The sequence below is a fragment of the Theobroma cacao genome, chromosome 3, assembly GCF_053813885.1.
Source record: "Theobroma cacao isolate CCN51 chromosome 3, ASM5381388v1, whole genome shotgun sequence".
NCBI classification, from domain to species: Eukaryota; Viridiplantae; Streptophyta; class Magnoliopsida; order Malvales; family Malvaceae; genus Theobroma; species Theobroma cacao.
The window spans coordinates 31980200-31995544 of NC_142641.1; positions in this window are offsets into that span (position 1 = coordinate 31980200).

Sequence of the window (15345 nt, forward strand, 5' to 3'; positions counted from 1 at the left end):
AATTATTTCTCAGCTTTCAAAAACTGCTTGGCATGTGGGAAAATTGATGATTCATTTTAAAAAGAAAAGAAAAATCTATGGCACCCATTGATTCAATGATAGTAGTAGTAATATTTTGTTCCCCTCTGGTTCCTGATGGTCCATTCTTTCTCTTAAATACTGTAATCTCTATTTTTTGCTACTTTTCCAGTCTTTTTTTCTGCTAAATTCTGTACTCAGTATCTTCTAAGGGTGAGGCAAACCAAACTAAACCAATTACTTATCCAAATCAAATGCGATTTGGATAAAACGGTTCAATTTAATTGATTTATTAAATTAATTGGTTTAAAATGTTTGGTTCAATTAGTTTTTTGGTCGGTTCTCGATTTTAAAATTTTTAAACTAATTCACAAAAAAAAAAAAAACTAAACTAATTTTTTGTATATATTATATATATTAATATATATAATATTTTTTATATATATGTTAAGAAGAATTGATGGTAAACTTAATTAATAATATACTTAAAATATATTAGTTTATTATATGTATGTATATAAATTATAAACATAGCAATTTAATTTTAGTTATATATTTATTTATAAATTTGTATTAATATGAAATTATAAATTATATATTTTACATGATATAACTTATGTGTTAATATTATAGTATATGACAATAAATATCTTACATATATGTTGTAATATTACACCTTGATAATGGTTCAGAATATACAATGATATGAATATGTATAATTGTATAAATATTATATATATCTTTAATTTATATATAAATATTATTATAACTTATAATAAACTTTATTTATATGATTACACTTAATAACCTTATTAACTATCACCTTCGTTTTTATAACATATTGTTTATAATTAGTTATTATTTATACAAACTTTGATATAAAACATTATAACATGTAAGTTGTGTAATTAATTTCATTTATACATAATACAGTAATATATTATACATATACATATATTTAATTGATATATAAGTATTGTTGTAACTTATAATAGACTTTAATTATACTTAATAATTTTATTAGTTATCGTCTTAATTTTTATAACATATTGTTTATAATTAGCTATTATTTATACAAACTTCGATATAAAAATTAAAATATTATACCATATAAGTTGTATCATTAATTTCATTTATATAATAAAGTAATATATTATATATACATATATTTAATTTATACATAATTTGTATATTTTATAATTATGGATAAAGTTTATAAATTTTAATATTAGAATTTGTAAAAAAATGATAAAATTTTGGTTCATTGGTCCAAAACCAAACTGATCAAATTAATTCTATGTTTCGTCCATTTGATCTTCCTTTATGTTTGGTCTGTTTTGGTCGATTTTCTATAAATATTTGATCCGGACCAAACCATCCAATCTACCTATTTGCTCACCCTTATCTTTCACTTCCCTCTGTGCAAGGAAAAGGGAGGAAATGAATAATCAACTCCTTCACTTCTTAAATGTATTTTTCACTAGTAGGGCCACTTATTTTTCTTTTCATGATTTTGGCATGATCATCTTGACATTGACAGAAAAGTCCTTTTGCCATTTCTAGGATATGTTTTGAAAGGATTGTGACAAAAACGAAACTCATGGAGTGTAAAAGTAATAAAAATAAACCCAAACCCGAAATTTCACCCTGAAAAAAACTCTTAAATTGGATGATATCCAAATTATTCAAAAATTCTTAGATGCAAATTTCAAATTCGAAATGATAGGAATCTTAAATTGTCACGACCCAATTTCCCGGGCCATGACCGGCGCATGAGCTCAATGAGCATAGCTCACTAAGCCCAAGCAAGCCTATCCATTTACCTTTACTTAACAAATTTATCATATCATGCATACACACACACACCTTTTTCCGGGTGTGAACATAGCCAAAACATAATGGCATTGTCAATAATAATATACATGCACTATACAAGTCATGTATTTAGCAATTTACATTGTATACACATATTCACATTATTAGATTGTATTCACAATACAAAAGGACCCATGACTTTCAGCAGAGACATTTACAATAAAAAGGATTACTATCGAATGCCAGACACATACCGAGGAGATGCACTATGGGGACTCCTCGATCTAGGGTCCAACAGTCACCTGATCTAAAAACATGAATTTTTATAAAACGTGAGTACAATACTCAGTGAGTGAACAAGATGGGAACAAGCATACCATAAGGAATGTTTATCGAAATCGTGATGCATTCATTTTCTCAAAACCATGCAATTGTTTTAGCTCCTTTAAACGTCTCATGTAAACCCCAGATGAGTAAATCACTTTACAAAAATCCATGCTCAACTATGGTACCAAAGAAATGGGAAATATGGCAAAAACCCACAAGTTAGCAAAATGGATAGAAAGTTTCTCGCTGTAGCGAACTTCATTCTCGCTGCAGCGAGAACCAGAACATCAAGGAAAAAGTCTCCTTTTTCCCTTAAAACAAGTCATCCTGCTAAAATAACAATAGCAACATGTAACACATGTAAACTTCCAAATTTCAACAAAACAAATGCTTACATATTTGCATTTACAACCATATACCCATCATCAACATGCACACCATCCCATCATCATCATCATGCACATCATCCCATCATCATCATCTCATATGCAACGACTTATGCTATTGTCACTAGGCGGTGGGAGATCACGAAGCATTCCCCCCTTTACTCGGCAAGAGATGCACTTCACTCCGGATCACGAAGCAACGGAGCAGTCCCTTCCTTCATCTTCCAAGCTTTCCCCCCCTTCACTCGGCAAGAGGTGCACTTCACTCCGGATCACGAAGCAACGGAGCAGTCCCTTCCCTCCTCTTCTAAGCTTTCCCCCCCTTCACTCGGTAAGAGGTGCACTTCACTCCGGATCACGAAGCAACGGAGCAGTCCCTTCCCTCCTTTTCCAAGCTCTTGGGCGGAGAGTCATACTTCGCCACAGATCGTACTTATCAAAGCACTCATAGGGTGAAAGATCACGAAGCATCCAGCCCTATAAGCTACGGAGGCAACAACGGCTTATGTGCACTCTCACTCACACATAGCCGGGTCAGCAACGGCTTATGTGCACTCTCACTCGCACATAGCCGGGTCAGCAACGGCTTATGTGCACTCCCACTCTCACATAGCCGGGTCAGCAACGGCTTATGTACACTCCTACTCGCATATAGCCGGGTCAGCAACGGCTTATGTGCACTCCTACTCGCACATAGCCTTGTCCAAATCAACATGTAAAGAAACATCCAATGCATATCATGTATTTTATCATATTGTGATAACACATAAACCATTGAATAACACATTTTCACAATATAAAATCATTTTACTAAAAGCTTGTTCCCAAGGTACATTTTCTAAGACAAGTTAGATAGAATCTTTCATATTTCCCAAAACAAGTTTGAAATGCAAGTCCACTCACCGGTATTAGGAGTAGAAATACTCGTATTTTCAGTCTGCGGGTACAGTCCTTTACCCGTATGCAATGGCTCACCACCTAGCCATAATCCATGACACATATTCCAATTAAATTGTGTCTAACAGTCATAAGCTATTTCAGGCTCGATATATATATGATATGAAATGAAAAAGGCACGGGTAGCCATCTAGACCCAGTAGTGGCCTAAGTCGATTTTTCATCCGATAAATTGGCCAATGCGTCCAATTTTACTCCAAATTAATCCATTTCTCCTCTAATACCTTAATTTACCACATACCATTTAAATAAAGCCAAATTCAGCATTAGAACCCTCACAGTTTCTTATAGAAAAATTCGATCATTTGGTGCATTAGCACCAAAATTTTTCTACATAACCGCTTCACCTTAATTCATCATATTTCCAAGCCATTTTCCTTGAAATAAAACAATTCCCCATTGATATTCAGCCCTCATGGTTCAACCAACAAGGAACCCTAGAGAAATTGAATATTTCTTTTGTGTTTTTGTTCATAACCATGCTTAACTATCCCTAAACACTAACATAGTCTAAAATCAAATTATTCCAACAATAATTCCTCTTCCATACCCATTTTTCAGAATTGAATTCATCATGATAACTCAATATTCAACCATGGAAATCAAGAACAAAAGCATGGGTAAGCTAGGTATCAAGGAGAATTAAAGAAATTTGAACTTACCTAGCTTGTTTCCTTGAATTCCAACACTTTCTCTTTGATTTTTTTCCCACCTAGGGCTTGTTCTTCCTTGGTTTCTCTTCTCCTCTCTTCTAGTTTGGCTGATCACTATGGGAGAAATGGGCTGATTTTTATACCTTTTATAAAGAAATAATGAATGGATGAGATTTTGACACATGTCACCATTCCATTGATCCATGTGTCATACTTAGCCATTAAGCAATCTCTCTCCACCACACATTTCTCATGTTTATCCATTTACAGGATAAATAAAATCTCATGGCCTTGACAAGTGTTGGGGTAAAAAATTTACCGATTTGCCCCCGGAGCGAAAAAGTTATGATTTTGCCCCTATACTCCGAAATGTACCGGAATCAAATTATTTCTACTTTTCAACCTCAAATAACACTAACATTGATCAATATTAACCAAATGGGGCAAAAAAATTATTTTATAAAAATTTCCGTTTAGTCCTCTAGTGGCAAAATTACCATTTTGCCCTTGTGCTCCAAAAATGCCAGGAATCATAATTTTTTTTTCACTGCTAAACATCATTTTATACTCCAATAATCATAATTATATTTCATATAATTACTCTTAGTCAAATGTGATCAAATCTTGGCTAAAAATCTCCATTTAATCATGAAATGGTAAAATGACAATTTTGTCCCTAATCGGTCAATTTTCCTGATGGACTCCAAACTGGACCTTGAACTCCGAATCACTATTTTAAACCATTCTGTGGGTTTTCAAAATTTTCAATTTCCTCTTAGAATTTCTATTTGAACTAGTTCAAGGCTCGATTTAACTTAGTTGTACCACTCGGTACAATACCGTCTTTTAATCGAGCTTGACAGGGTCTCACATAAATGATCTGAATAAAAAATGATCCAAACGCGAAACATATTCAACTTAAAATCGTAATAGTCTAAATTTAACACTAAAAATGAAAATTTTAATTATTAGTTTCATTCTAATCATAATTTGTTCTAAACTCAGAACGACTTGAAATAAAAACAATTCAAAACAGTTTCGTACAATAATATGAATTTAACACTAAAAATGAAAATTTTAATTATTAATTTCATTCCAATCATAATTTGATATGGACTTAGAGCTCAAAACGATTTAAGATAAAAACAATTTAAATTCAAAACATTCTGAACTCATGTTCGAAATGACTCAATTTGAAATTGTTTAGATCTATCGTTTGCAAATGGGCCATATTCTATTATATATATATATATATATGTTGATTTCATATGTTTTTGATGATAACAAAACATTCCTCATTCATTAACTTCACTATTTAAGTGTGCAGGGTTTAATTTAATACCCATAACAAAGCTATTAATTAAAAGCAAGTTAAAGAGCTTGCTAAGTTTAATAAATAGTTAATCGATTAAGAGGGAAAGAGCAAGTAATGAACAAAAATAGAATCTTAGTAACTGATTATCAAGGGACCTTAATCAGTTAAGGCATGTCTATGTGATAAGCTAAAGCAAAACAGAAATATACTAATCGATTAAAAGGTTTGGTTAATCGGTTAGAGCACAAGGTCCTAGTATCTTCAAGTGCCAAAAATAAGTTTGAAAGTATAGTTGACCATTGAAGAGAGCCAAAATGGAGAAGTTTAAAATTCGAAGATCTTTTGGTTGATTAAAGTTGATTTTAATTGATTATGGTTGAAGGAAGTAAAGCTTCAATCAATTAAAGGAAGAGCTAACCAATTACAAGAAGGCTGTTGTGAAGAGAAGTGAAAATAGAAAGTTTGTAATTGGTTAAAACCTACCATAACCAGTTAGAGGAAGTCTGCTGAAAGAGAAAAGTCTGAAGACAGAGAACTCTTAATCGGTTAGAACCTCTAATAATCGGTTAGAGCAAAGAATGCAGCAACAGGATAGTGCAAGGTAGAGAAAATGTAATTGGTTAGAGCTGCTTGTAACTGGTTAGTCGAAGTTTGTTTGCCTGTTTGAATTTAAATACTAAAGGATAAAAAAATGGCTAGAAGTGTATCAGAGTTGCTTCTAACGGCTAAAAACTATCTCTAATAGAAAAATCTGACTCCCTAAGTATAAAAGAAAGCTCCAACGGTCAAAGAAGTAGGATTTGAAGAGAAAAGAGCTACATTAAGCAAAAAGCCAAATATTCTTAACCAAATACACTTGTTCTTCATTCCAAATCCAGAAAAAGTGTTTGATCTTGCTTGTAATCTGTCCAGACTTGTAAATGTACTTAGTTGTACTTTTTTTTCTTCTCTTTCTTGAAAAATTAGAGTGTGGGAAGAACTCTCTTTTTTGGTGGAAGCTATGAATTCCTCTGGTATAGTGAAGTTGGGTAGAAAATCCTTGATTGGAAGTTCAAGATAATGGATGTAAGTCAAGGGGACTAAACCACTATAATAGCTTTACATTATCCACTTCTCTTTACCCTTCCTTACTTGGTGTTTTTAGCCACTAGAAGTTTTATATTCATTTTCCTCTACACAGTTAAAAGCTCTATCTTTCAAAAAAGGCTAAACTTAAAATTTTTAGTATTATTCACCCCCTCTAGCACTCCATTGGGACCAACAATATATATATATGTGCTATGTGTCACAAATTACTCTTTTTCACTTAAGTATGCGATAGTCCATGCGGCACTTGAGTGGGCGCTTCCATACAAGCCAACCAATAACTCGTTTATATCTAAACAAATATCAATAATATCCATAAATTAGTTTAAGACAATGCAACATTGAAATCATAGGGCATAACGAATATCATATACACAAGCACTGTGGCCAAATAAAGAAAATATTTTATTAATATCAAAATAAGTACAAAGGGACCAATACACGTCATCTTTGGGCCATAGGAGCAGCCTTAGATGGTTCACTACAAATATACCTTGACTAGTGAGGCAGCCTAACAATCTGTCGACTGTTCACCCCTTAAAAAGAGGTTACGAGGTTTTACAAGTATTTGACCAAGAGCCATTACAATGTGTGAGATGGGAACATTCCTGTTCTAAAAGATCTTCCCCTAAAGACTTATCAAGCATTTCTAGAGATGTTAGCAAGTGCCATTACAATATTTAAAAAGGGGACATCTCTTCTGAGGGTACAAAGGACTTAGTCTCCTAGACAATTTTACCTTGTCATAGCCCTATACAATGTTGGCTCATGACATCCTCCCTCACTCAATCTGTCAACGTCCTTGTTGACTAGTTGACTTGGAACTCTTCAATATTTTGCTTGAAAGCATGAGGTCGACTTCCTTTTCCTAGGTGATTTCATCTACCCTCAGACTTTTCTATTTCACTAAGTACTCTTATATCGATCATCGGTTGATTGTTTTCATTCTTTCTGCAAGGATCTCCTCTACTCGACTTTGTGATTGTGGGGTGGTGGTGATGGTGGCTTTCGTGGCTAACTTTTGCTTGCATTTGCTAGATTTGCATGGAACGGCTTCAGGTTGCTGACATTAAACACTAGATGCACCTTCATCGACTTGGATGGACCAATCTTGTAGGAGGTTTTCCCCACTTTAGCCGTAGTATGTTCGGCATGAAAAAGCTGTTTAGGTACCAACTTCACTAGCACAAGGTCCCCCACCTTAAAGTGTTGCTCTCATCGACTTTTGTCTGCCCACTTTTTCATGTGGCTGGGGACTTTCTCTAGATAGGCTTAAGCAATCTCTGTATTCTGTCTCCACTCTTTAGCAAAGTTAAAGGCTCGAGGGCTCTTCCTGCTATAAGATTCCACCAAGATGTGGGGAAGTCTAAGTTGTTGACTAGTGACAACTTCGAGCGGTGTTTTGTTTGTGGTGAAGCTTTTCTGCGAATTGAAACATAATTGAGCTACATCTAACAAATTAAGTCAATTCTTCTTATTTGCTTGTACAAAATGTTGCAGATATTCCTCTAGTAATCCATTAAAGCTTTCTGTTTGATCATTTGTTGTGGATGATAATTGGAGAAAATGTTGAGTTCTGACCTGAACTAGAGGAAATATATTTTATTAGTAGAAGATTTAAAAACGCGTGTAACATATTCATAGAATAATTAACTTACTTATGCCGAACAAATAATAAAGTGAAAAATTAAGGTGAAGAGGATTAACATTGTCACATTCCAAACCCAGGGGCTGTGACCAGCACACAAGTTCAACATACAAAATCTGCTAGACTCGAGCAAACCTTGAAATACAATGCTAAAGACATCAAATAATCAAACACACCATTCGTCCATACAAAAAGTGCATCATAGAATTGTTTTTCATAGCATATAATCAAATCATCTTTTACAAACTTGCACTTTGGCACGTATATCAATGCATTTTTGTGCATAAATGGAAGCAAAAGTGCAAATGCACATTATATACAAAGTAACCATGTCTTGGCGAACATAATAGGGCCACGCTCGTACAACAATTGAACAAAATCAAATGGCAACACCGTGCCTACATAATCCAAAACATGTTATAGTTTAAAAACCATAATGCAGAAATAGACTTTGACTCAGCAAAGTGGACTGTCAGATGAACATGCATACTAGATGTCAATGTTCAATCAATGAAATAGGCATTAACTACGTACTTCCCAAATAGAAATCCCCCATTTACTAATTAACTATGGAAAAGGCGTTAACTATGGAGCAGCAGTGTGGGGGACCTTGAGTTGATCAAGTTTCATCTGATCCTCCATAACTAGAAACTACACAAAGGGCTAACCAAGAGGTATAAAGGGCCCTTCCATATTGTAAAGAAGGTTGGTCGGATAGCCTAGAAGTTATACATGCCATTAGAACCCAAAGTCCACTCGGTTTTCTATGTCAGCATGCTTAAACCTGATCATGTAGATCCTGATGACCTAAGTAGAGGTCAAAGCCAAAGGCACTCCATGGGGCAAAAGGCCTCTTATGACTAGGAAATTGAGGGGATCACAGTTGAGAGGGTCTTGAAAATGAGGAACCACTAGCTACAACACCAATACATGGTTCGATGGAAGAGATAGCTAGCTAGTGAGACAAGCTGGGAACCTACCCAAACCTTGTGGTAGTTCGAGGATTTAGTGGAGCAATTCTATGCTCAACAGGCAACGAAGGCATTACAAACCTAATTAGGGGAGAGTGTCACGTCCATTTTGTGCTTGGGGTGAACTAGCTTGATGGTGGCCAGGCCAAGCTTGAGAATATGCGAGCCAGCTCGATGGTAGACGAGCTGAAAGAGTTGAGACTCAAATCTTTTGCCAATGTAGTGTTCTGGAGCGTAGGCAATGAGCAAAAAGCTTGGGCAAAAAGGTAAATGCACAGGCAATATGCGAAAAGCTTGGGTATGGGATTGGCGCACAAGCAACGCGAAGTGCACTAGACCAGATTGGTGCACAATTAAGGCATTAAAGGGACTATCTACCTTTAAGACTCGTGGGAACCACTAGCTAACCCAAGACCTGCGAGGCAGTCGTTGCTAGCAATTTAAGAGCAGTGCTAAGGTGCGTTAAAGTGGCCCATTAGGGTTCAAAATGCTACTTAGCTGTTAAGCATAGCCTTGTAATGGATCCAAATGATCTTAGGCCCATATAAACCCCTTGAGCCCCTTTATTTGAAGGAAATGACTTTTGTACTAAGTATATATGCAATAAAACTCTTTTTTTGTTCCTAAAGCTCACTATACTCTTGTTGTGCATCTATCCATCAAATATTTCAAACAGTTACTGACCCTCACAATTCAAAGATACCAAACTTATCATAATATTTATCAAATCACAAGACTTAGCATTTTACATGCATCATCATACCAAGCTCAATATATCTCAATAGTGCAAAGCTAATCAACTATTGGCTCATATCAATAGGTGCAGTCAAATTGTTGGGTCATGGTTCTAAGTGCAGAACAAAGTAAGCACATTGACCAATGTATGGTCCACATCGAAACAAACAAAATTCATAGACATCATTGACAATCAAACATTTTCAAAAGAAGGTTGATTTTCGTTTTCAAATCATATACAAGTATATACATACATATAGCTTTCAAAAGCTTTTGTGTAAATCAAAGTATTTCTCAAACACAATCAAAATTCATAGAATTCATATTCAAATAGTTGCCTAGACATCTCACCTCTAGGCTAACTCAAAAATATGCATCACATAGCATTATTCATGCATAAATATATACATATACACATATGCTCCTAGTTCAAAACATAAAGCCCCACTCACAGTGACAAGCATAAGCTCCTCCAATAACAATTCAAGTGTTCCTGCTCCACCAACAGTTTAACTACCCCAAAAATGATTTCCAAATTCAACAATGGTCAAATAACTTTGTTTCCCCCTTGTACAAAACACAAACAATTTATTCCTCAGCATTCAAGTATTTTCCAACATCAAACCTATTTCAACTTCCATTTTCTCAACATTCCAAGTCTAATTTCAAGTTCTAAGACCAAAAGCTTAAATCCTTACTTTAGGTGTTGGTCTAGACCATTTTAAACTCTCAAATTTCCTACAACTTAAGGGAAATGTATCCAAGCTGGAACAATAAAAAAAATTTCACTTAACGGTAAAAGATGCTATATTTCTAGATTTTGATTTTGATGCTAGTCATGATAATAAGTTAAAATATGAGGAACAAAATCCAAATCTAAATGTAGCTAGTTTCTACTATTGGTTGAATGATGCAGATGAAAAATTATGATCAAGTTGCACAAAGAATATAAAGCTATCAACTATGTCATATAAATCAAAATTTAACATTAATGAGTCATGTTTTAATCGTTTCATGGAGATAGTAAAGAATATGCTTCCATCATATGAAACTTTATTCGAAAACTTATATATGATGAAGATAAAGATGATGTAACTTGGACTTGGTTATATTAAGATACATGCATGTAAAAATAATTTCATGCTGTTTATAAAGAAACTAATGAGTTGACATATTGTTTAATATGTGGTCATCCTCAATATAAACGACCAAATTAAGTGAGGAAAGGTAAAAGAAAATTTCTTACAAGATTTTGCACTACTTGTCACTTATACTAAGACTTCAAAGACTTTATATGTCAGCAAAAACCATTGAACATATAATAAGGCATGGACAAAACCAAAGTCATAAGGGAGTGTTTAGACACCCTGCTGATCGTGAGGGTTGACAACACTTCAATCACTCTTTTCAGTCTTTCACCTTCTAAAATAACAATTAAATGGCAAGAATTGGTGATGATAATGAAAAAAGAAAGGCTTCTTTTTATGTTCCAAAATAAACAACTTTATATGTTCCATGCAATAAGGACATGAAAGTCATCAATGAGTGTTCCACTTGAACAATATAACATATGCTGAAAAATCATAAATTGTCAAAAACAAGATTGCTCTAGACCAAAAATTTTGTTTCTTATAAGCATCATAAGTCACAATATAATCTTTCCACAATATTTTCAACTCATCTATCAAAGGTCTTAAGAGAACATTTATGTTTTGCCTTGAACAATTTTTTTTGGAATGACCATATTAAGGTATATATATGTAAGTTTTGTACATATCCATAAGATTAAATTATACAATGTGAACATTATTGGCCAAACAGAATCAAATTTTACAGTTAGTCCAAAATGAATAAAACCATCCTTACGTAATCCAAGTCTCACATTTCAATGTTCCAATACAAAAGATTGTTTAGTACAACTGAAGTGTTGCCAAGCCTCGCTATCAACAAAGTGTCTAAATACTCCCTTTTGACTTTGGTTATATCATGCCATATCATATGTCGTCAAAAATTTGTTCAACAATTTTTGTCGACATATAAAGCCTTTGAAGTCTTCGTATAAGTGGCAAATAACACAAAATCTTGTAAGAAATTTTCTTTTTCCTTTCCTCATTTAATTTGATTGGTTTATACCAAAGATGACCACATATCGAATTGTAGCATTTTATCTACATATAGAAATTTTTTTTTCCTTTCCTTAATTTGGTAACGAGGCTTGCTTTATTATCTAGCACACCTTGGTGGTGCTGGTCGAGTAAGGAGTATCGACTTAAACGGCTCATGAATTTTATTGAGTTTTTATGAATTATTTGTAATATTATTATTATATATATTAATAAAATATAATATTTATTTATATATTTTAAATTTTTATTACAAATTCAAGTTTGAGTTGATTATCAAGCTTTTCATATAAGTTAAAGATGATAAACTTAATTAAATCAAGTTTGAGTAGTTTGATTATTTTTTAAGCCAAACTCGAACACAAAAAAATAAAACTCAACCAAGCTCAGGATGAGCTCAAACTTTGAATTTTTTAATTGAGTCAAGTTCGAATCTATTATTGTATTGACTCGGCTTATCTCGATTTACACTCTAGCTTGAAATTAATATAGACAAATTATTCAAATATGCTTTCAGAACTTTTGGTCCAAATATATGCTTCAAGATTTATAAAGTCAAGCCATAGAGACTCAATTCTGGTAAGCACTATTTTGCTATTTGTTGCAAAAAAAAAAAAAGGAAAATTGTTTTGTTGGTCATATCTTTTATATAGTATAAGAACAAAAGTAATATTATTTTGTCCATTTATTCTGAATTACTCACGTATGATAAGGAAATAGTAATAAATAATCACTTTGAGTATTTATTTCTTACAAATAGTTGGATAATGGGATTAACAGGCTATTTAGCATTTCACATATACAACGATTTCATTTTCTCACTGTATTTCACACAATAATTGTTAGACATTAAAAATCTACCATGGTTATTAATATCAACATACATAATTGTTGTAGAATTTTCACGGAAGTGTACATTATTACAAACAAGTAATATAATAATAAATAGAGTATCATTTTCATAAGGATTTGTTCTTAAATTTTTACTAAGTACTAAAATTTTATAACAAATTAATCTTATTTAAGTAATCAAAATTTGAAAAAAAATTAATTAAAATAAACACAAAATTAACTAACATAAATTAAATATACTTGAGAAAGACAATAGACTAAAGATCTAGAATTATGAGTTCATTCAATACTTCATTTGATGCCAACTTCTCTAATTATTTACCTTCTTAGGTGGTTTTACCAACCTAGGATCCAAAATTATGTACAAGTTTCCATCGAAACGCTTGCATAAATACCTAATTTAATTAGTTCATTATATGTTTATAGGAATCAATTAAATTGAATTTATTAAGCTAATGTCCTAATTTGGCTAAGTATGGAAATTGGCGTATGTCCACCTAAATCACAAATCAGATCATCTAAATGATGTAAACATACACTATTCAAACCTTATTACAATCTAAAATCTCTTTGTCAAGTCTCAATTAGATTCATAAATCAGTTAATTGTTGATCAGACAATTAAAAGTATTAAAAATAGATTTGAATAAGCAAAACTATATTCATTCATAATAAATAAAAAAGAAACTAATATTTAGACTATATATTAAAATCCACCACAATCCTAGACAAATAGTTTGGTTTATAATATCTAATAAAAACAATATCAAAAGAAATTTAACAATGAATCCAAGCCAAAAAAATAAGAGAAAAATAAAAATAAAGAAAGAAACTAATTATCGAAGCTTTGCAATCTGAATTTTCTCTCAAATTCTCTTATTTTCTTACTTTATTCTTGGTTCCTTTTCTCCAAAATAATTGCTTACTACCTCCTCCTCAAAACCTTTGAAAAAAGTCCCCTAAATAGGATCCAAATAACCTAATTTTTAAAATCCCATCAAATTTTTATTTTTAGGAAATTCTCTAGTGCCATGGCCTTGGGTTCCTTAGTGTCACAACGCTGCCCCATTTGCTATAGTAGTGTCGCAGCCTTCCCCTCTTTAGCATCGTAGCGTTCTAGCCTAGGGAATTTGTACGATACCCTTCTTTTCACTAGCGCTGCGACCTTGTCTCCTCAGTGCTGCGACCTTTGCTTCTTTGGCGCTGCAACCTTGAGCAACTTCAGGTCGTGGCCTTTACTCAACATGCTGCTTTGTGCAGAACTGTAATAGTCTAGCATCTTCAAATATGAGTTTTACCTTAATCTGATTAGAATCGGACTAAGTGGCAAGCACCAAAGTTGTAGCCCTTTTTCTTACCTTTTCAATGGATTAAGAATCACATCAATTGGACTTCTACAACTCAAGTTATCTTCAAAATACTGTAATATATACGAATAAAGTCATCACTATATTTGTGCGAGTTTAAATCAAATGAACTTTTCTCATCAAATATTTTATAAACGCAATGAGAAAAATCAACAATAACTATTCTTAAAGTAAATTAAAGCAAAAATAAAGTAATATTAAACTAAAATAACTTAAATTAACTACTCAACATATAATCCAACTTAAATTAGAAAAAACACTTAAAATGCTAAAATGCAAAACTAAAATCTCAAAGATCTAACTATTTAAGCCTTAAAATGTATCAAAATAACTCTATCGAATAGAGTTATCAACGATTAAGTAAAAAATACAAGGCATAATACTTGAAATAGTCCTTAAAATATCTTTAAAAAATTCAAATAAATTGTTATTCTTTTATTGTATTTAATAAAGCTTTTATATTTTTATTTTTAACTAAATAAATCTTTATGACTAATGATTGACTAACTGTTGTTTGTCAAAATACTATTTGTCATTTTATAATAATTGACGTTGATGTGACATACTAATATGTTACAATGAATGATAGCTTGATATATGATGTGACATGATAACATGATTATATGGTATTTTTTATCTTTCATGTTAATGCCACATCAATGTCGTGTGAATATAATTATCATTTTATGACAATTAACATTGATGTGACATGCTCATATGTTAAATGAATAATAACGTGATATATTGATGTGACATGATAACATGATTATATGATATTTTTTATCTTTCATGTTAATACCACATCAATGTCGTGTGAATATAAATAACAAATGAGATTTTGATTGATGATAATTAGTCAACTATTGATGATAAGGGTCTAATTGATTTAAAATAAAAGTATACAAACTTGATTGAACAAAATAAAAAAATAATAACTTATTTATATTTTTTAATAATTTAAAGATTTTTTTAAGTGTTATATCAATATTTCAAATATGTAATTACGTAAGGAAGAGCAACAAAACAAAAAAGAGATACAGTGGGCTCAAGAAGGCACCTATTTCAGCCCTTTGGGTTGGGTAGCTTAGAAGCT